This window comes from Narcine bancroftii, chromosome 9 (assembly GCF_036971445.1).
Source record: "Narcine bancroftii isolate sNarBan1 chromosome 9, sNarBan1.hap1, whole genome shotgun sequence".
Taxonomy (NCBI): domain Eukaryota; kingdom Metazoa; phylum Chordata; class Chondrichthyes; order Torpediniformes; family Narcinidae; genus Narcine; species Narcine bancroftii.
This window is the reverse complement of record NC_091477.1, coordinates 122,525,707-122,546,472: the sequence shown is the minus strand read 5'-3', so window position 1 is coordinate 122,546,472 and position 20,766 is coordinate 122,525,707. Positions and strand designations below refer to the sequence as shown.

Sequence of the window (20,766 nt, the reverse complement as noted above, 5' to 3'; positions counted from 1 at the left end):
CCCGGAGACTTATCCACCTTTATATTCTTCAAAAGCCTTAAAACTACACCTTTTGTAATCTCTATATTCCCCATATTTACCCAATTTGCTTTTTTTTATCTCACATCTCCCAATATCCTTCTCCTTAGTGAATACCGAAGAAAAGAAACTGTTCAATATCTATAGGCTCCTGTTCCTTTTCCCCGATTGTAGCAGAGTGAAGAGGGCACGGCCTGGGTGGTGAAGCCTTTGAAGATAGAGGCTGCTTTTTTAGACATCATCTCATGTAGATGCCCTCGATGGAGTGAAGTCTGGTGCCCATGTTGTCACAGGCCAAGTTAACAAACCTCTGGAATTTATTCTCGTCCTGAGAGTTGGCACCTCCATACCAGACAGTGATGCAACCAGCCAGAATGCTCTCCATGGTCCATCTGTTGAAGTTTACAAGAGTCTTCAGTGACATACTGAATCTCCTCAGACACCTCACAAAGTATAGCCGTTGGCAAGCCTTCCTTGTGATTGCATCAATGTGGAGGCTCCAAGACAGATCCTCAGAGATGTTGACACCCAGGAGTTTGAAATTCTTGACCCTCTCCACTACTGAGCCCTCGATGAGGACTGGGCTGTGTTTCCCTGACTTCCTCCTGAAGTCTATCATCATCTCTTGGGCTTTGTATCGTTGAGCGCAAGGTTGTTCTCATTACACCATTCAATGAGCTGATTTATCTCCATCCTGTACGCTTCCTCATTGCCATTTGTTTCTGCCAACAGCTGTGGTGTCATCGGCAAACTTGTAGATGGCATTGGAATTACATAGGAACATAGGAAGTAGGAACAGGAATAGGCCAAAAATGGCCCATCGAGCCTGCTCCGCCATTCAATACGATCATGGCTGATCTAATTTATGACCTAACTCCACTTACCTGCCTTCTCCCCATATCCCCTAATTCCTCTTATCATGTAAAAAATTATCTAACTGAATTTTAAATATGTTTAATGAGGCAGCCTCAACCACTTCCCTGGTTGGAGAATTCCAAACATTCACTACTCTCTGGGAAAAACTATTTTTCCTCATCTCTGTCCTAAATTTACTCCTCTGAATCTTGAGACTGTGTCCTCTAGTTTTAGTTTCCCCGGCCAGTTCAAAAAACCTTCCTACATCTATCCTATCCATACGTTTCATAATCCTATAGGTTTCTATAAGATCTCCTCTCATTCTTCTGAACTCGAGCGAATACAATCCTAGACGATTTAATCTTTCATCATAAGTCAACCCCTTCATCCCAGGGATCAACCTAGTAAACCTCCTCTGGACCGTCTCCAAAGCCAGTATATCCTTCCTCAAATATAGAGACCAGATCTGGACACAGTACTCCAGGTGCGGTCTCACCAGTATCTTATACAGTGATGGGTGTATAATGAGTAGAGCAATGGGCTAAGCACGCATCCTTGGGGTGTGCCTGTGTTGATGATCAGTGAGGAGGAGACATTTTTCCAATTCATACTGACTGTGGTCTTCCGATGAGAAAGTCAAGGATCCAGTTACAGAGGGGGTTACAGAGGCCTAGAATTTGTAGCTTCTTGACCAGCACCGAGGGAACAATGGTATTGAAGGCCTTGAGGGAGTTTCGGTACTAAGGAGTTCAAGAAGCTCTTAATCTGTAAATATCTAAAGAAATTATGTTTATATAATTTAAACATAGAATATAATTGTACAAAAGAAGCCAAATTTGTTCAATAAAAAGATCCTGAAAAGATTGGATACCTAATTCAGACCATTCATGTAAACCAAAATTTTGTACTGAAGGTAAAAAAAAAGTATTAGCTAAAAGGGGACTGACTAATAAGAATCAATGGTAACCGAAGTATTTTCTAAATTGAAACCAAATATTCAATGTATGTTTAACAACAAAATTATCTGTTAATCTAGAGGCAGAAAAGGTAATGATGCTCCAACTAATGAAATAAGAGAATACTTCTTAGTAGATTTGTTTTCTAGATTAATCCAACTTGCAGTATCCTGTCTGTCTGTCCTTATGATGAATCCAGAAAGTAAAATATCTCATATTAGCTCCCCAATAATAAAATCTAAAACCCTCTTTCTTTTTAGGGTTTTAAAGGAAAGTTTTATTAAGACAGGGGCAGGAGTTGGGATGTTATGTTAAATTTGTATAAGACATTGGTGAGGACAAATTTGGAGAATTGTGTGCAGTTTTGGTCACCGAACTACAGGCAAGATATCAATAAGATTGAAAGAGGGCAGAGAAGATTTACTAGGATGTCACTTGGACTTCAGGAACTGAGTTGCAGGAAAAGGTTAAACAGGTTAGGACTTTATTCCCTGGAGCGTAGAAGAATGAGGGATTTGATCGAGGTATTTAAAATTATGAGGGGGATGGACAGAATAAATGTAGATAGATCTTTTCCACTGAGGGTTGGTGAGATACAAACCAGAGGACATGGGTTAAGGGTGAAAGGGGAAATATTTAGGGGGAAACTTCTTCACACACAGAGTGGTGGGAGTGTGGAATGGGTTGCCAGCTGAATTGGTGAATGTGGCTCAATTTTAACATTTAAGAGGAATTTGGACAGGTACATGGATGGGAGAAGTATGCAGGATTATGGGCTGGTGCAGGTCAGTAGGACTAGATTAAAAAAATGGTTTGGCACAGACTAGAAGGACTGAAGGGCCTGTTCTATTGTTCTATGATTTTTTTGAACGTTGTAATTGTACCAGGGCCAGAGTTTCCTTTGAAAACTTGTTCCATATATAGAGCATCTTCTGAGTGAAAGAATTGTCCCTCATGGCCTTCTTAAATCTATCCCCTGTAATTCTAATTCTAGAATCATCTACCCTAGGAAATTGACCGTGAGCATTCACTTCATCCAGCCCCCACGTGACATTATAAACTTCTATGTCATTCCTCAGTTTTCTACACCCCAGAGAATAAAGACTCAGCCAATCCAATAACTAATTCCTTCCAGTCCCAGCAACATCCTGGAGTATCTCCTCTGCACCCCTTCCAACTCATTGCTGACCTTCCTTCAGTGAAACACAACAGTCTATGATTATAGTAAAAATGCAGAAATGTTGGCGCGTCCACAGGGAGTAAAGATATATTACCAGCTTCCTTGGCCTGATCAGGCCTGAAATGTTGGTAATATATCTTTACCTCCTAAGGACCTGCTGAGTTCCTCCAGCATTTCTGTATGTCTTTCCCGCAGCTGGGTGACCAGAAATGCATGCAGTACTCCACGTGGCCTCATTAATCCCTGTCGATGATCTGAATTAATTAGGAAGAATCACCAGAAACAATGTAGAAGATAAAACACAGATCATTATGGAACAGAACCGGCCTCTCAGCCCATAAATGTTGTGCCGACCTATAGCGGTTAAACATGACACTTATACAGCACTAGCGACATGGGTTTGAATCCCACGCTGTCTGGAAGGAGTTTGCACACTCTCCCTGTGTCTCCGCGGGTTTTCCCTGGAGGCTCCAGTTTCCTCCCACATTTCCAACACATACAGGGTCGAAGGTAATTTTGGTTGTAATGACACGGCATGGGTTTAAATGGCCGGAATAGACTTCTACTGTACTGTAATTTTAAAAAATATATTTAAAATGTAACTTACCCTTAAATCTAACCCTTCCCAACCTCATACCTGCAACCCGCTAATTTTCCTACATCTTCTCTATGATACTATTAAGTGTCCCGATTGCACCAGCCTCCAGCACCATCCCTGGCAATGAATTCAAAGAATTCACTACTTTCTGTAAAATACCTGCCTCTGACATCTCCCCTAAACTTTCCTCCTCTCACCTTAAACAGATGTCCTCAGGTATTTGCTATTGTCATGCCAGGAAAATCAGGCTGCTCAGAATGCTTTACACCTGACTTTACTCACTCCATCTGGGTGCTGAGCCCCAAAAAGCATCTTCAACTCATGGCCTGTGGTGTACTCCGAGATGAGTTGAAGCAAAGTCCCTGGGGTCACGGTCAACTTCCTCTCTGATCTACTTTCTGACACCTGCCTGAATCTCACAGTACAGAAGCCCCATTGGGGAGCGAGACATCACATACCTCCAGCTACTGACATCACTCAGTGAGCCCCACATGCATACACATCAATCCCCACAGCAGCCTACAATACTCTTCCCCAGTGGAAGAGAGGAAAAGATCTAGGTCACTCAGAATCACTGCTTCAGGATGACATCGTTTTGGATAAATAGTTCAAGTTATAAATATGTACAAAATTAAATAAAAATCATGTTTCTGGGAACATCACAAGATTGCAGAAAAACCATTGTTTTCTTGCCCCAGCTCTTAGCATCCCAGTGGCCAATTATCAATCCTCTTTGTAATACCATAGACAATAGATTATAAAATATAGGAGCAAAGGTAGGCCAATCAGCCCATCGAGTCTGCTACACCATTCCATTCCTTGTCATTGTACTGGGCTGTGAGGGAGGGAAGGGTTGGCAGGGTGCTGTTGAAAATGAATCACCTTTGTGTGAACATATGATGGGGAGTGGAGGCGCTCAGCTGCCAACATGTAATGCACCAGATACAAACAGTTCTGTCAAGAACCAGAAACAGACATGATGAACAGACACCTTTTTTTTGAGAAACTTTAAATATTCTGCATTTTTGAAATCTTTACACTTCCTATTTTCTGGGTTCCTTTCACATTCTGATTACCTTCTTGAGCTAGATTTGACCTTGAATTTACCCATTGTAATTCGCCTTATTCTCATTGTTTCATCTCAGTTCCCAGAAACACTGCTCCTCCTGCTACCCATTTTTTGATGCCCCTGAGTTTTTGCTCAACACTTCCAACTTCTTTCTAGCAACATATTCTAACAACCAAAAGTTGAATTCCAACTTAGACAAACATTGTACATTACTGGCTGTTGGGTTCCCTCGAAACAAGTTCAACAGACCAATCCATCAAACCTTATTTGTTAGTAACTATGTACTGCAGTAATGCCTGTGCTTCTGAGGCATTGACAAGTCAATGTCCCTTCGCCTCTCTTTCTCAAACTGTCCAGTAGCTCCTGACAATAAATATTTGTGGGTTATGGAGTGAGAACACTTGGGTATGCAACAGCCTTCTCTCTGCCGCTACACAACCATCAAAAATTCTGACCATTCCATTCCCCTCCCACATAAACTAATTTCTCTCCAACAGCTATCAGATTCTTGAACCGCCCCTTGTTCCACAGAGCCAGGATTCGAGAGGATGCTGAGGGCAAGAAGGTCTCCCGAAGGGCCACGGGCACCAAAAGATTCTCAATCATGTCAGAGGTTTGGATCTGAAGCCTGGGGTGGCTGATAGATTTGACAGGAGTCTTGTGGCTGCAAAAGCACTGGAGGCAAATCCATGGAAACAGCCTTAAGGCAATTTCATGTAATATTACATGACAATAAAGAAAAATTAATCTTGAAATCTTGACCAGAGACTGCTCCGACACCACCAAAGGACCGTCCTGTCTATTGCAAGTGAATTCTTTTGCACCAGAATTATAGCGAATATTTATTATTTACTTTGTCTATTTAACTTAGTTCAATTAGTTTACTATGATAGGTTTTCTTTACAAGGACCCATTCAGCTGCAGCAAAATCACTGGACTAAGGAAGAAGGTGAGATCCCAGACGATGACTTTGAGTGGTCTACATTCAAAGACTCAGCAACCAGCCTTAACGAACTTACCACCACCATCACTGACTTCATCAGTGAGTGTGGAGAAGACTGCATGTCCAAGGGAACAATCTGTGTGTTCCCCTTATGAAAACCATGGCAGGTGTGAGGTCCTCTCACTACTGAAGGTCAGGATCGAGATGGACATGTCAGCCCTTTGCATGAAATCCAGGTACGACCTGCACAAGAGCACTAGGGCTGCCAAAGCAGTCCTAAAGCCTGGCAATTCCCAGACTGACCTGATGGACAATGGATGTGAGGATCAGTCATGGACTATGAAGAGAAACCAGGCAGAGTGGTGCACCCATCCCAGATGAGCTCAATGCATTCTACTGCTGCTTCGGCAGAGGGGCAGCAAGCCCATGGCACAGATCGCTACCACCTCAGCCACACCCGCACTCACGGTCATTGCCACAGATGACAGATTACACATCTGGAGAGAGAAGCCACAGGAGGTGACTGGTCCAGACAGAGTCTCAGGACAGGTCCTTTGAGCCTCCACAGACTAGCAGGTGGAAATGTTCGCAGTTCTCTTCTTGTTACAGGGTGTATCCACCCTGTTTCAGGAAGGTTGTTGGTGAAGGTGATAATATCTCTCCTGCTCTTTTCTTTCTCAATCTTTTTATTGGTTTTAACATAGGTACATATGGTAATAAAGTAAATTAATGTTGAGTTACAAGTATCAAACAACATAAACAAGCTACAAATGAACCCATGTTATTAAATGAAAAAAAGGGAAAGAGAAAAAATAAGTCTTAACTAAGAATTAAACCCCTCCCTGTGAGGGAAGCTGGTCAAGTTAAGGAGTCCACTACTAATAATAACTATGGGGTCATGAAAAAAATACCAAAAATAATTGATCTACATGTTTTGAAAATAATTGAGAAAGAAATTTAAGATCCATTGCAGCAGTAAAACACCTATTTTTTTTCTAGAGATGAACATGCCATCACATCTGACAACCATTGAGATGAATGGGAGGGACAGTATCTTTCCATCTCAGCAAAATGGCCCTTCTAGCAACGAGGGAAGCAAAAGCTGCTACATGGGATTGTGAAACAGTCAATATTAAATCCATTGGCCCATTCCCTCCAAAATTAGCAAGGAAAGGGCTAGGAGTCAAGTTAATATTAAGAACTAATGATAAGCTGTGAAATACCCTTTGCCAGAAATTAAAGGGAGAAGGACATAACCAAAATATAACATACAAAGTACCTTCCTCAACTATTCCCCTGCTCTTTTCAAAGGTTAGCCATGGAATCATTTGTATCTCCCTGAAAGAGCAGATTAGTGCTTGTTCAATGGCAATCTGAATGCAGCGCTTCCTATGGGGTGAGTCTCCTACAGTACCACAGAGCAGTGGCAGACACTATCTGTGTGGCAGTAAGAGCAGACAGCATGTGAGAAGAGTGAACATTTGACTGTAGAGAACAGTGGGAGAAAAATTACTCAACATCTCGAGCAAATACCCCAACCTGCCCCAAACATCTCAGGATTATTCAAATGGGATGGGCAGATAATTGTAGTTGACAGCAGGGAGTAGATTTTTACTCTCCTGGATTCTTCGCATCTGGGCTTCATGAATAGAACTATGGCCTTCACTCCATCCAACTCTTTCCAGTGTTTGGAATCATGGCATATTTAAACCAAGAGGTAAAAAGAAAGTCTGCAGACACTGTGGTTGAAGTAAAAACACAATACTGAAGAAACTCAGCTGGTTAAACTGTGTCCTTTCTACAGCAACGATAGAGATACATAGGGTGGTAGAGATGGTGCAGTGATTAGTGCAACACCTTTACCGCGCCAGTGATCGGGACCGGGCTTAAAATCCCGCGCTGTCTGTAAGGAGTTTGTACATTCTCCCCGTGTCTGTGTGGGTTTTCTCTCGGGGCTCTGCTTTCCTCCCACTGTTCAAAATGTATTGGGTGTGAAGATTAATGGGGTGTAAATTTGGAGGCATGGAAGATAGGGCTGAATTGGCCCTGTTACTGTGCTCTAAGTGTAAATTTTTTAAAAATAACCATAATTTTGAGCTTGAGTCCTTCATCAAAGTGTGGAAAATTGTAAGCAGGTGCCCGAATAAAAAGGTCATTCAGGCACCTGCCAACATTTTGCCAAACCTTGATGAAGGGCTCAAGCCCGAAACATTGGATATTTATCTTCATCTTTGCTGCTTAAAGGATACTGTCTGACCTGCTGAGTTTCTCCAACATGGTGTTTTTACTTTCATATTTAAGCCAAAATCTTCTCGGTGCTTTTTAGTAAATGTGAAATAATCACAGCTACCTTAAAACATAGAATGAGATTTCATGGAATTACACTGCAATCGGTGGCAGATCTACAGAGCATTAATCAACTTTACAGGACTCTGCTCAGATACAGAAGGGCTTCAAGCCAAGAAGATAATGGGACTAGTGAAGGAAGCTTCATCAAAGGAAAAGTGGGGGGGGGGGGGGGGGGGGTCAAAATGCATCAGAGATGCATAGAATGAAGTAGAGAGGTTTGTCAGGAATTCCAATGCTTTAGGTCCTGACAGTTGGTGACAAGACCACAGCAGTGAAGTGAAGGAGGGAGCACAGATCATGGAACTGTAGGAGTAGACAGGGATTGGCAGTTGATTGGAGGTTATAGTGGTAGGACAGGTCGAGGGCACAGAGGAAATTGGAAGAGTTGAATACTTTAAAATGAAATGATTGGTGAAGCGACATCCAATACAGAGCCAGTATCTGATATGCTTTCTTCATGATGTCATTGGTGTATTGGGCCCAGGAAAGGTCCTCTGAGATAGGACTCCCAGGAATTTAAATTCCCAGAAGAAACAGAATGTACACCCAGAGAGGAGTGAATCTGTGGAATTCTCTTGAAAGACATGGGGAGAGAGATTATTGAAGGATTGGAGAATTGAGGGTGTTGGAGAATGGGCAGATAAGTGGTGTTGAATCCATTACCAGATCAGCCATGATCTGACTGAATGGTGAAGCAGGCTCAATGGTACAGACTCCTGTTCCTATTTCTTATGGCGTTTTATAAAGGAGGATAAATATGTTATTAAAAAATAGGGAAATGCCTATAACATTGAATATCTCTCGTCAAAATCTATTGATTTTTATGCAGACGTCCAACTATATTGATGCACACAGACAGGAGTTGGCTTGGAATGGTTCATGGTGATGGATAAGTCCATTTTCTTACCTGGCCACAGAGTGGTGTGGTGTAGTAATGCCCTTTGGAATGGGGCTGAGATTCTGGATCACTGTACAGTGATCATGGATAGGCAGGTTTCAGGGGGGAAGCAACTGTCCAGTAATTCAAGAGGAGCCTTAGAGAGCATACACAGTGACTGAGAGCAGTTCTCCTACAGACGAGGGAGATCATTGTTGAAGGTAAATCAGTGTGTCTGAATATCTCAATAACGCCATTTGTTCAGAATGTCTCACGGATGACAGCACGGCAAGGGTGGCATTTGTGAAATCGGCAGGAGACGTATGATCAGAGGGTAGCAGCAGTGGGAGAGGAACCTGAATCTGCTTAGTACTCAAGCACAACGTGGAGATAGAAGGGGGCAGGGGAACAGAGCCCTTGCACTGAAATAGCCACCTCGTCCTTGCCTTGGTTTGTAACTGTTCTCCCTATAGCCACACTATGATCTCTCAATGCGAACACACAAAGTTTGTGTGAGACAGCGACTTGGAAGCTGTGGTTCAGCAAAAGGAGTTCGGTGATTCCAGTCGACCTTTTGCGGAAATGAATGGAATTGGGATTCAAACCTTGACGGGCTGTTGCTCGATGGAGAAGAACAGAATTGGATGTCGCCCTGCGGTGGAGCCCGACCCGGAGCGGGACGGTGCCAAAGTGCGCTGCGTCCACGCGTAGTGCACGGAGCCGGGGACTCTGGCTTCAGCACCAAGGAGAGCGCTTGGCCCTCGGAGAAGGGGAGAGGGCGAGTTTCCGTCCCGGCCCCTTTCAGACACGACTCCCTCGGTGGGGGGGGGGGGGGGGACATTAATCATCCCCCGAAAGACTGCGGGCATCCCCGGAAAATTACAACAAAAGCAGAAACGTTGCCTCGGATTCTCCCCCCAAAGATGCGGCCTCAGTATTTCCAGCAGATTGCGGGTTGAATGTTGGACTGAGTGTCCGCATCTTTTGTTTTCCCGGCACGGACCCGAAATGACTTGTAACATGAATGGCCCCGCTAACCCCGTGTGGGTCGGTCGGAAGCCCCTGCCCCGTGGCCAGCTCATGTCCAGATGACCCGCTCTGGCTGCAACTACCGCGCGGGGAATATTCCTCGGTCCTGCCACCCCAACCAGCTCCGATGCCGGCCACTTACCTCGCCCTTCGGCAGCCGGTGGCTTCAGCAGCCGCTGCGATGGGGACTCGGGGAGAGACGATCCGATCTCGCCATCGCTCTGAATTTTCACGGGCTGAGGGTTCACGTCATCGCGCTCATTTATTATTTAATTCTCAGCTCCCGCGGCCACGCCGCGTCAAAGGGCCGCTGGCATTTCGAGCAGAGGCGAGACCACGGCCCGGGGGGCTTGGCCTGAGCCTGACCTCTCAAAGCCCCCAATCAGCCCCAGGGTGGGCCTTGGGTGTGGGCGGCATCAGCACTCTTCCCCCTCGGCTCCGTGGTGCTGATGCGGCCACAGGCCGGCTCGACCCTGTGTCTGCCTGGTCCGGCTGTGGTGGGGGCTGCCTGCATTCACTTCCGTGTTTTTCGGGAACTGTCCCGCCCACCCGGGAGGGTGAGGGCCGTGGATGAGCCAGTCCTCCGCATCTCTGTCCTCAAGGAACATTTTCATCCTTGAAGCTGAGCCCTCTTGTCTCCGACACCCCCACCAGAGAAAACATTCTCTCCATATACCCTCTACCAGACCTTTCAATATTTGATAGGGTGCGACGAGGACCCTCTCCTCATCCTTCTAAACTCTGGAGGGTCCAGTCCCAGAATAATCAAATACTCCTCATCTCATGATCCTTTTACTCTCGAAATCATCCTTGTGCATCTATCTCCTCTGGATCCTTTCCAATGGCAACACATCCTTCCTGAGATAAGGAGCCCACAAACTGCTCACAAAACTTCAAATGTAATCTGATCAATGCCTCTTGAAGCCTCCATATGACATCCTTTAATTTTATATTCCGACCCTCTCAAAATGAACACTGGCGTCGTATTTGCCTTCCTTACCACCGATTCCACCTGCAAGTTGACCTTCCTCTCCATCTTCAATTTCTGGACTCATTGCCCATTTCAAAAATAGACCTCGCCTCTTTTCCTTCCATCAAAGAGCACGATGACACACTTAATTTAGCCATACAGCACTGTAACAGGCCAATTCGGCCCTACAAGTCTATGCCACCCCAATTACAGCCCATTAACCTACACACTGGCACATTTTTGAAGGGGGGGGAGGTGACCGGAGCCCGCGGAGAAAACCACACAGACACGGGGAGAACGTACAAATTGCTGACAGACAGTGCAGGATTCAAACTCAGGTCCAGTCCCGATCATGAGTGCTGTAAAGGTGTTGTGATATCCATTCTGTCAACTGTATACTCCATCTGCTAACCTTAACCCTAACCTGCCTTCTGAGGAAGTAGAGGTACTGGAGCATTTTCTTGTCCATTGCATCAACATGGGCAAACCAGGGGAGGTCACTGGAGATGCTTTCCCCAAGGAACTTAAAGCCTTCTGCTCTCTCCACCTCAGTACTGTCGACGAGGAATACGGAGGAGCTCCGTCCCTCCTCTGGAAGCCAATGACATCGAAGGAGGGTTTGTGGTCTTGCCACCAACCCACTTGTCGCTCCTTCTCCCTTCAGAAGTCTGACATTGTTGTTTGAGATCTGGCCTACGAGAGTGCCGATGGGGAAATGGGGGTACTCCGTGAGCCAGCATAGACTTGATTGACAAAATGCCCTCCTGTGTCATGAGGAAAAAAGGACTGACATGTTATATTACCTTTGGATTGTAGAATGGTTGACAGATGGTAAGCAGGAATAAATGGGTAATTTCCTGCTGGAATCTGTTCGTAGTGGGGAACGAGCTTCGCTTTGGGCTTTGAGTTAATGTCTCAGATGAAAAGGCAGGTTGCAGTACATCTGAGCTAATTCGGACAAAAGGCTCAGGGAAGGACTCAGACGGTTTGCAAGATAATATTGTTGAGTTCCATGTCAGCAAGATAGTGGAAAGTGGAATAGAGTGTTGTAAAATTATTATCCTTGGCAGGAAAAATGAAAAGGTAGTTTTGAAAGGTAACAGACTAATTAATGTTGTTAAACTAGAATTTGGGATACATGGAACACAGTAAGTTAACAACCAGGAAAGTGGTGAGTTTGTGGAATTCATTGGCATGGATGGCTGTGGAGGCCAATTCATTGGGGATATTTAAGATAGAGGTCAATAGGTCCTCGATCAAGAAGGGAATCAAGAAATACAGGGAGAAGGCAGGAGAATGGGTTGAAGGGGATAATAAATCAGCCATGATGGAATGGCAGTATGGACTCAATGGGCCAAATGGTCTTAATTTAGCCCCCTTTATTTTATGAAAATTGGGCATGTTCCTCGTATCCCTCGACAACTTCTACAGACGCAGCGCGGAAACCATCCTGTCAGGGTACGTCACTCTATGGGACAGGAACTGCAGAGGGTTGTGAATGTGGCTCAGACTCTCACACACCCCCCTCACCTCCATCACATGTCCACCCCCTCCCATCCATCACACTGTCCCCCTCTCCCCTCCATCAACTCTGTCAATAATTCCTGCTGCCTTGGAAAAGCAGCCAACACACTAAAAGACCCATCCAACCCTGGCTACACTCACTTTACCTCCCCTCATCACGCACCCCCAGATTCAAGGACGATTTCTTTTCTGCTGTTATCAGATTCCTGAATGTCTCACCTGAAAATGATGTTGCTTTTGCTCTGCACCAATTGATCTCTCTCAGTAACTCTGCACTTTGCACCGTGTCTGACTTGTTGTACAACGGTATACATGGTATACAGTCGAGCTGGAATGCTCGCAAAACAACTTCTATCACTACATCTTGGAACATGTGAACCTGAATTTTACCTTGATATTTCTGGCAATCTATTGTCTGCACAAGGCCATGTACAGCAGCCAATTAAACCAAGACCACCCGTAAATTGGAGGAACGACAATTTACCATCTGGGCCCTCTCCAGCCGGATGGCATTAACATCGACTTCTCCAGTTTCTGCTAACCTACTTTCCTCTTTTCCCCCCCTTCCCTTACCCGTCTCCTTTCCCTCAGCTCTCCACTCCCTTCCCTCTCTATTCACCCAGACATCCCTCCTCCCCTTGCTTGCTGCTGTGCCCTCCCTCCTTACTCCACCTATTACCCTTTGTAACCACGCCTCTCCCTTACCCTCTTGTTCAGATGCCTGCAGACATTTTTCCATACCCTGACGAAGGGCTCAAGCCTGAAACTTTGGTTATGTCGCTTTATCTTTGCTACATAAAGGACAGTTTGACCTGCTGAGTTTCTCCAGTTTGGTGTTTACTTCAACCACAGTGTCGACAGACTTTTGTGATTTACTATAGCAGCCCAATGAACCCATGAACCGCAGGTACCAGGATAGATCTGCAGCCACAAGGACAGCGTGCAAACTCCACACACCCAGAAGCCAGAATTGAACCTGGGTCTCTGGAACTGTGGGGCAGCTGTGCCATTAAACCTTGGCTGAAAACCTCACATTTTACATTACTGAATTGCTTTGTGAAAATTCAAAACATTTAAATCCACCTGCTGGTCGTCATAGTTACAGCCACACAAATCTGCATCAGGTTCATTAAACAGGATTTCTTTAAAAAGCCACAGATTGAGTAATTATAAATTGGTTTTCTAAGTGTCTGGTTCCCACCTGCCTTATAATGAGTTCCAGCATTTTCTTTCTTACCGATGGCAGGTTAGTTCAAGTCCAGGTTAGATATCACATGTACAAAGACATAGTAATGGAGGTTGTTTTGCAAGCTAGACATCTCATATCTGGTACAACAATTCAGACCCAGGGCAATGGGCATAGTTACAGAGAGTGATCAGTTGGTACGGACCCAAGGCAGGGTCATTTTAACTCATGCAATACACAAAGGTGCTGGAGAAACTCAGGCCACGCAGCATCTGTAGGAAGTAAAGTGTCACCAATGTTTTGGGCCCGAGCCCTTCGTCAAGGTATAAACAAAAAGCAGGCAGGTGCCTAGATAAAGAGGTGGGGAGAGGAAGAAGCGGAGGGAGGAGTACAGGTCAACAGGCAAGAGGTCATTGGTGGGTATGAGTGGGAGGGCAGAAGAGAAAATTGCTGGGAAGAAGGTAGTGTGATAGAGTGGATAGACATGTTTTGGGGAGATAAATTGGGAAAGGTTTGTTAGATTAGGTTACATACAAACACTTTAAAACAGATCTTATTTGAAATACTGGAGCTCTGCCCCATGCTAGACATATCGGGGCCTCACAGCTTTTGAAATAGCTTTGAAGAGTGCTCAAGAGACTTCACTAATGGATTGTTAATTACAAAAGGCATCAGATGAAAGATCTTGCTGGAACTGCAGATTATCTGGAAGAGAACTTGTTCTAGGAGGGTCATGTGGTTTTGGAAGCGCAGAGAGAGAGAGAGAGAGAGAGAGAGAGAGAGAAAGAGATCACTTGTATAGTGTTACAGCCAGCAGACAGCAGCTGGACTGGAACAGGATAAGCTAGTAAGTTTGTGGACAGCCCATTTGGAAGACGGCCTGGTCAAAGCCCTTGTGGTTCATGCAAGAGGAGAGGACTGGCTGTCTAATGTTTCACTTGGAAGAAGGGAAACAAAAAGGAACTCTGTGATGACCTGAAAGAAAGAGGTTATCATCTGGAGAACCCTGAATGGACAGGTTTCATCAGCAAGACACTGAGGTGACTGATGGAAGTACATCAGTTGTGGATGTCCTGGAACAACAAATCTCTCTCTGAAAACTGACAAGAACCTTCCTGAGCAGTAACCATTTACTTTTCAAGCACCAAAGCCTGGTGAACTTTATAAATGTTAAATTCAGTACACAATATAAGAATTGCCTACAACCAATGAACTTGGAGAAATGAGAATTGAGATTGGACTGTGAACCAAAGAACTTTTCTGAACTTACACACACATTACATACACGTGCACTTAGAATTAGAATGGGGTTAAGTCAGTTAATAGTGATGTTAAAGTGTGATTCTGTTTTGATGTTTAAAGATAATTAAAAGTAACTTTTGTTTAAGTAACCATTTGTCTTGGAGAATATCTATTGCTGCTGGGTTTTGGAATCCTCTGGGCTCATAACAGTAGCTCTAAATAGAGAAGGCTGTGAGCTGAAGGAAAAGAGACAGAGGGATGGTGAGAGAGAGAGAGAGAGAGAGAGAGAAACAGGAAAAGCCAAACAGAAATTGGAGAAGTCAATCAATGTTCATGCCATGTGAAGAGTGCTCGTACAGAATATTAAGTGTTGTTTCTTCAATTTGCAATGCCCTCAGTTTGGCAGTGCGTGAGACCATGGTCAGACATCTCGGCATGGGAGAGGGGTGTGGAATTGAAATGTATTGGCTGTGGGATGTACCTGTTATTGCAGCAGACACAGTAAAGGTGCTCAGCGGAGCGATCTCCCAGTCTGCGCCCAGTCTCCCCGATGTGGAGGAGGCCATGTTGGGAGCACCAGATGCAGTAGATGAACCCTGCAGATTCACAAGTCAAGTATTGCCCACTTGCAAAGACTGTTTGGGGCCCCGAATAGTGGTGAGGGAAGAGCTGTGGGGGCAAGTGGAGCATTTCCTGCAGCCACAGAGATAGGTACTGAGGGGGCAATTGGTGGGAAGTCATGGAGGGAGTGTCCCTACAGTAGGTGGAGAGGGGAATGAAGGGGAAGATGTTTGTGGTGGGATCATGTAGTTGGTGCTGGAAGTAGTGGACGTGGAGGCTGGTGGTGTGGTAGGTGAGGACAAAGGGAACACTGTGGGAAGCAAACACATTGAAGATTGTGGAGCTTTGGTGGAAGGAAGGATTGGAGATGTCGACGGACAGAGATTTCACTGAAGGCGTGAATGGCCTTCTGTGACTTGTCAGTCAGTGAGCACAGCTATTTCGGCGAGATCTGAGGTGCAAGGCATAAGGTTTTCTGTGGATGATCCAGTTTAGGATTGGAGGGGAAGTAGGTAAGAGATCTGCCCTGAAATCCACCCCTACCCTCAGCAGTTAAAATATGTGGGTGCATAAGCAAAATGGAAATGATTCAGTGTTTTCAGATGATGCCATGTAAGCAAGGACTTTTCCTAATGTAAAAGGACTTCTAAAATGGTGGGGGGGGGGGGAGGGGAATGGGGGGGTATGTAGAGGGGGGGATTTCTATGCAGCTGAGAACAGCATGCACAGTGTCCTGCAACATCATCCCCCTGGAATATAAGCAGAGGACAGAACTTGTTAGATAGCAGCAAATATGGAGTGATTTGGCATTGAGGATTCTCCGTTCCATCGTTAAAGACTTGCGTTGAGAACACTGCACTGACTGAGGGCGTAAAACATCCTCCTCCATTTGAAGATATTTACATCACAGGTGTACTGTATAGACGGGAGCAAAATATCAAGCCCGAGATTCTTGCCCTTCTACATATAAATGAGATGTCTCTACTTGTTCAAAGAGCCTAAGGTAAAATACTGGACTGTCTACCCATCTTATTTATTTGACTGTTTAAATTTAATTCAATTCATTTCCTACTGTAGATTTTCTTTGCAAGTACCTATTCGGCTGCAGCAAGAAAGAATGTCAGTGAATATACACATTGAACAATAAACTCGTTAGAGAACCACAGAGCATCAAGCACAGAAACAGGCCCCTTCCGCATTGTCAGTCCGTGCCAAACTCTATGGGTTGATTCTTGTCCCGAGAGTAGGCCTTGAACCCATGGGCTTCTGCCTGAAGGTCCGAGCACACTGCTGGGATTTCACGAACGCTGACAGTTATAATGAATTAGAGTATCAGCAAACTATTTAATGATAATGAAGCTGAGGCAGAAATGTTCATTCAACAATCCACTTTGGCAAGAACACCAACATAAAATCCTTCAAGTCCCCTGAAGGCTCTTGAGCTCAACAAAATATTGCAGAACAAAATGTCATGGTACCTGGCATTTGGAGCACTTATGGGGAGATGGAAGGTGTCCAAGAGCACTTAAACAAATGAAGGATGAAAGAACTGGTGCCCTGACAAAACTGTGTGGGAGGCACTTACTATATTCCCTTTCTCTTGTGAGTCATTCCTTCTGCCCAGCAACCTCTGCAGTCATGAACTGGGGGTGAGAGCAGTGGAGAATGTGATGGGAAACAGCCCCACTAAATGATTGACAACTTCCTCTTATTTTGACTCAGCATGCAATCATTGCATAAGGGGAAGCCATTTGGTCCATCGAGTCTATGCTGACTCCTTCCCTGGAGCACTGCACATCTTCCTCTCTCCTGTGACTCTCTCCATCCATTTTAAAAGGCATGCTTGATTGATTCTTGTTCTTTAAAAAATATAATTCTCTGCACCAAGGTTGCTGATTGGCCTTGAGAAGATACTGGTGGAGACATCTTCTTGCAGGAGTAAAGCCAACTACTTGGCTGACTGAGGCACTGGCTCTGAGAAAGTGTTTCACCCTTCACTCATCCCTGCCTTTGCTCTCTGGCTGATTGAGCTTTCCAGTTACTCCTGCTCTCCTCTCCCCTTTGTTCTTTTACCAAAGCCCTGCAAATCTTGCCTTATCAGGTCATTCATACCTTTGTTGAGTCTTGGGAGTTTTGATTTGACCTCACTTATTCTCCTGTTGTAGCCACACACGCATGTGGGCTTTACGAAGGGCCAGTCACCTCTGGTGACATCATGGAGGTGACGCTCAAGTGCAAAAATGCGCAGGCGTGGGTCGACAACAGGATGCAAGGGCAAAGTTGCAGTCTACATGTCAGCCAAATTACTACGCAGCACACATCTTGGTTCAATGCCACACCAGCCGCCATCCACTTCATCCAACGCCAGCCTAAAAGTTTTGTGATCCATCGGGACACCGAATCCAGTTAAAACCAGCGTACGCCAAGAACCAGCTGACTTCAACACCCACTAAAGCAGCAAAAGCGCAAGACACCAGCCCTTCCCGTCAATCACTGCCAACGCTTCAGTACCAGACCAGATTAGGCCATGTCCATGTGAGCATTATTCATCAAACATCAAGTGATCACTGTCAAAGAACCATTTATGCATGGAATACTGCAGTATCACTTCTGGTTATTCTCTTTGTTGTATCTGTGCTGACTCCTTGCAAGAGCTCTCCAACTGACCCCATATTGTGCGGTTATTCCATCAAAATACAACTATCTATTTCAAACATTTATCCCGCCTTTATTTATTACCAAATCTTGCCCTCACAGTCCAAATTTTCAAGCTCACAAAAATAACATTTTCCTCATTACCCCGACTTTTGCCAATCACATTCACGATGTATCTGTTGGCACCGACCCGCCTATAGCTGGACACAGCTCTTCCCCACCGCACCCCCCCCCCCCCCCCCCCCATTGGGACTCAGATCCTTGATGAATTTGAATAACTCCATCTCCATGCAGAAGAATGCCAATGTTTTCACATTACTTGAATCTCCTCCCTGATCTTGTATCCACAAGTGCAGGGTCCTTCAATGTGGAGATGGAATGTGACCAATTATTTGCAAGAATTAGTATAATTTCCTTGATGCTGCTCTTCTCCACAAAGAGGCAAGAGTGCCATTGAGTCACAGCCGGGGAGCGATCAGCAGTGGGAACTCATTAAAAAGAAAGCAGATTCTCTTGTTACGGGAAGCAGCTCTCAGTTCAGTGTGTTTTCACGCATGTTTCATTGTGAGGGTATTACAGCTGTTCTCACCTACAGTCCCTATCTCTTCATGAAATGGCGAGTAACCACTTGAAAGGTTTCCTTTTGCATTCGTGAACAAAGTGCATAGCATGAGTTTAAAACCGAGTTAGTCCTGTTGGGAAAAGAAGTGGGATTGTGTGCAGATGAAGAATTTTTTTCACTAATGTCAATAGGAGTCCGTTTAAAGCGGGAAAAGTATGCACCTTGGCAGCATTGTGTATCCTGGATAAAATACATTCAAGAATTCAGTCACAGCCGTCTACACAGAGGACAAGGGAAGCAGGTGGATGGGACTCCACCAGCACATTAGGTTGTGCTTCATTCCAAACCAAGCAGGTCCCATTTCAACGTAAACAATGCAAACAGCATCATCCAATAGATGAACATACATCCATAGATTGTGAGGGAGACATACACAGAATGGGGGACATATATGTATAGTGAAGGTTGTAGAGATAGTGTGAGGGACATACCGGGCATATAGATATAGTGATATCTAAGACTTATAAAGAAGATAAGGATGCGTTTAGTTGGGGTGATGTATTCGCATGGATAGAGGTTTGGTTAGCCAATAGAAAGCAAAGAGTTGGGATACAGGTGTTTTTCTAGTTGGCATTCGGTGGTAGGTGGGAGGCTGCAGGGGTCGGTGCTTGGCCTGCAACTGTTCCCGTTAAACATTAATGTTCTGGAAGAGGGGAAAGAGAGTAGAGTATCGAAGTTCCCTGATGACACTAAATTGAGTGGAAAAGCAAATTGTGCAGAGGATATGGAGAGTCTGCAGAGAGATGTAGATAGGTTAAGGAGTGGGCATGGGTCTGGCAAATTGAGTACAATGTTGGTAAATGTTGGAAGGAAGGATGGAAGATCAGAATGTTATCTAAATGGCAAGCGACTGCAGCCTGCGGCCTTGCAGAACAACTTGGGCATGAATCACAAAAAAAAAGGTTGGTTTGCTGGTGCAGCTGTAGTGATAGGGGATTCCATGTTTGGAAGTCAACGGGTTGTACATGGTGGCAAGTTTCTAAGGTGCATCTATTTCAATGCAAGGAGCACTGTAGGAAAGGCAGACGAGTTTAAAGCGTGGATTGGCACATGGAATTATGATATTGTGGCCAGGAGGGAAACTTGGTTGTAGGAGGGGGAGGACCGGCAGCTCAATATTCCGGGCTTTTGTTGGTTTCGATGTGATTGAATGGTGGGAATGAAAGGGGGAGGAGTGGCATTGCTCATCAGGGAAAACATCACACCTGTGCTCAGGCAGGACAGAGTAGAGGGCTTGTCTACTGAGGCTATATGGGTGGAGCTGAGGAATGAGAAAGGTAGACCACACTCATGGGGTTGTGTTATAGACCACCCAATAGTCTGTGAGAATTGGGGGAGCAAATCTGTAGAGAGATAGCAGATGGCTGCAGGAAACACAAGGTTGTGATCGTAGGGATTTTAAGTTTCCACATATTGACTGGGACTCCCATAGTGTAAAAGGGCTGGATGGCTTGGAGTTAGTCAAATGTGTTCAATATACATAGCGGTACCAACTAGAGAGGGTGCAATACTGGATCTCCATTTAGAGAACAAGACAGGACAGGTGACAGAAGTATGTGTAGGGGAACATTTTGGGTCCAGCGATTATAATGCCATTAGTTTCAAGTTAATTATGGAGAAGGATGGGTCTGGGCCTTGGGCTGAGATCCTAAATTGGAGAAAGGCTAATTTTGAGGAAATGAGAAAGGATCTAGAATACATGGATTGGGATGTTGTTTTCGGGCAAGGACGTGCGAGGTAAATGGAGGATATTCAAAGGAGAGATTTTGAGAGTACAGAACTTGTATGTTCCTGTCGGGATGAAAGGCACGGTTAGCAGGCAGAGGGAACCTTGGTTTTCGGGGGATTTGGGGGATCTGATTCAGAGGAAGAGAGAGATGTATAACAGGTAGAGGCAACTCAGAGTAAATGAGATACTTGAGGAGTCTAAAAAATGCAAGAAAAACCTCAAGAAAGAAATCAAGAGGGTAAAAGAAGATGTGAGGTGGCTTTGGGAGACAATGTGAAGAAAATCCTAAGTGTTTCTACAGGTATATTAAGAGCAAAGGGATAAAATTGGTCCCCTTAACAATTAGAGAGGTAGACTTTGAATGGAGCCAAAAGAGAAGGGAGAGATCTTAAATGCTTTTCTT

General features: G+C 44.8%; 1 protein-coding gene across 1 annotated transcript in view; it reads right to left on the bottom strand.

Moving 5' to 3' along the window:
• The window catches only part of slc7a14a (solute carrier family 7 member 14a), an 81,558-nt gene that overhangs the window by 50,231 nt on the left and 10,561 nt on the right, over window positions 1–20,766 (bottom strand). The gene's annotated exons all lie outside the window — the stretch shown is intronic.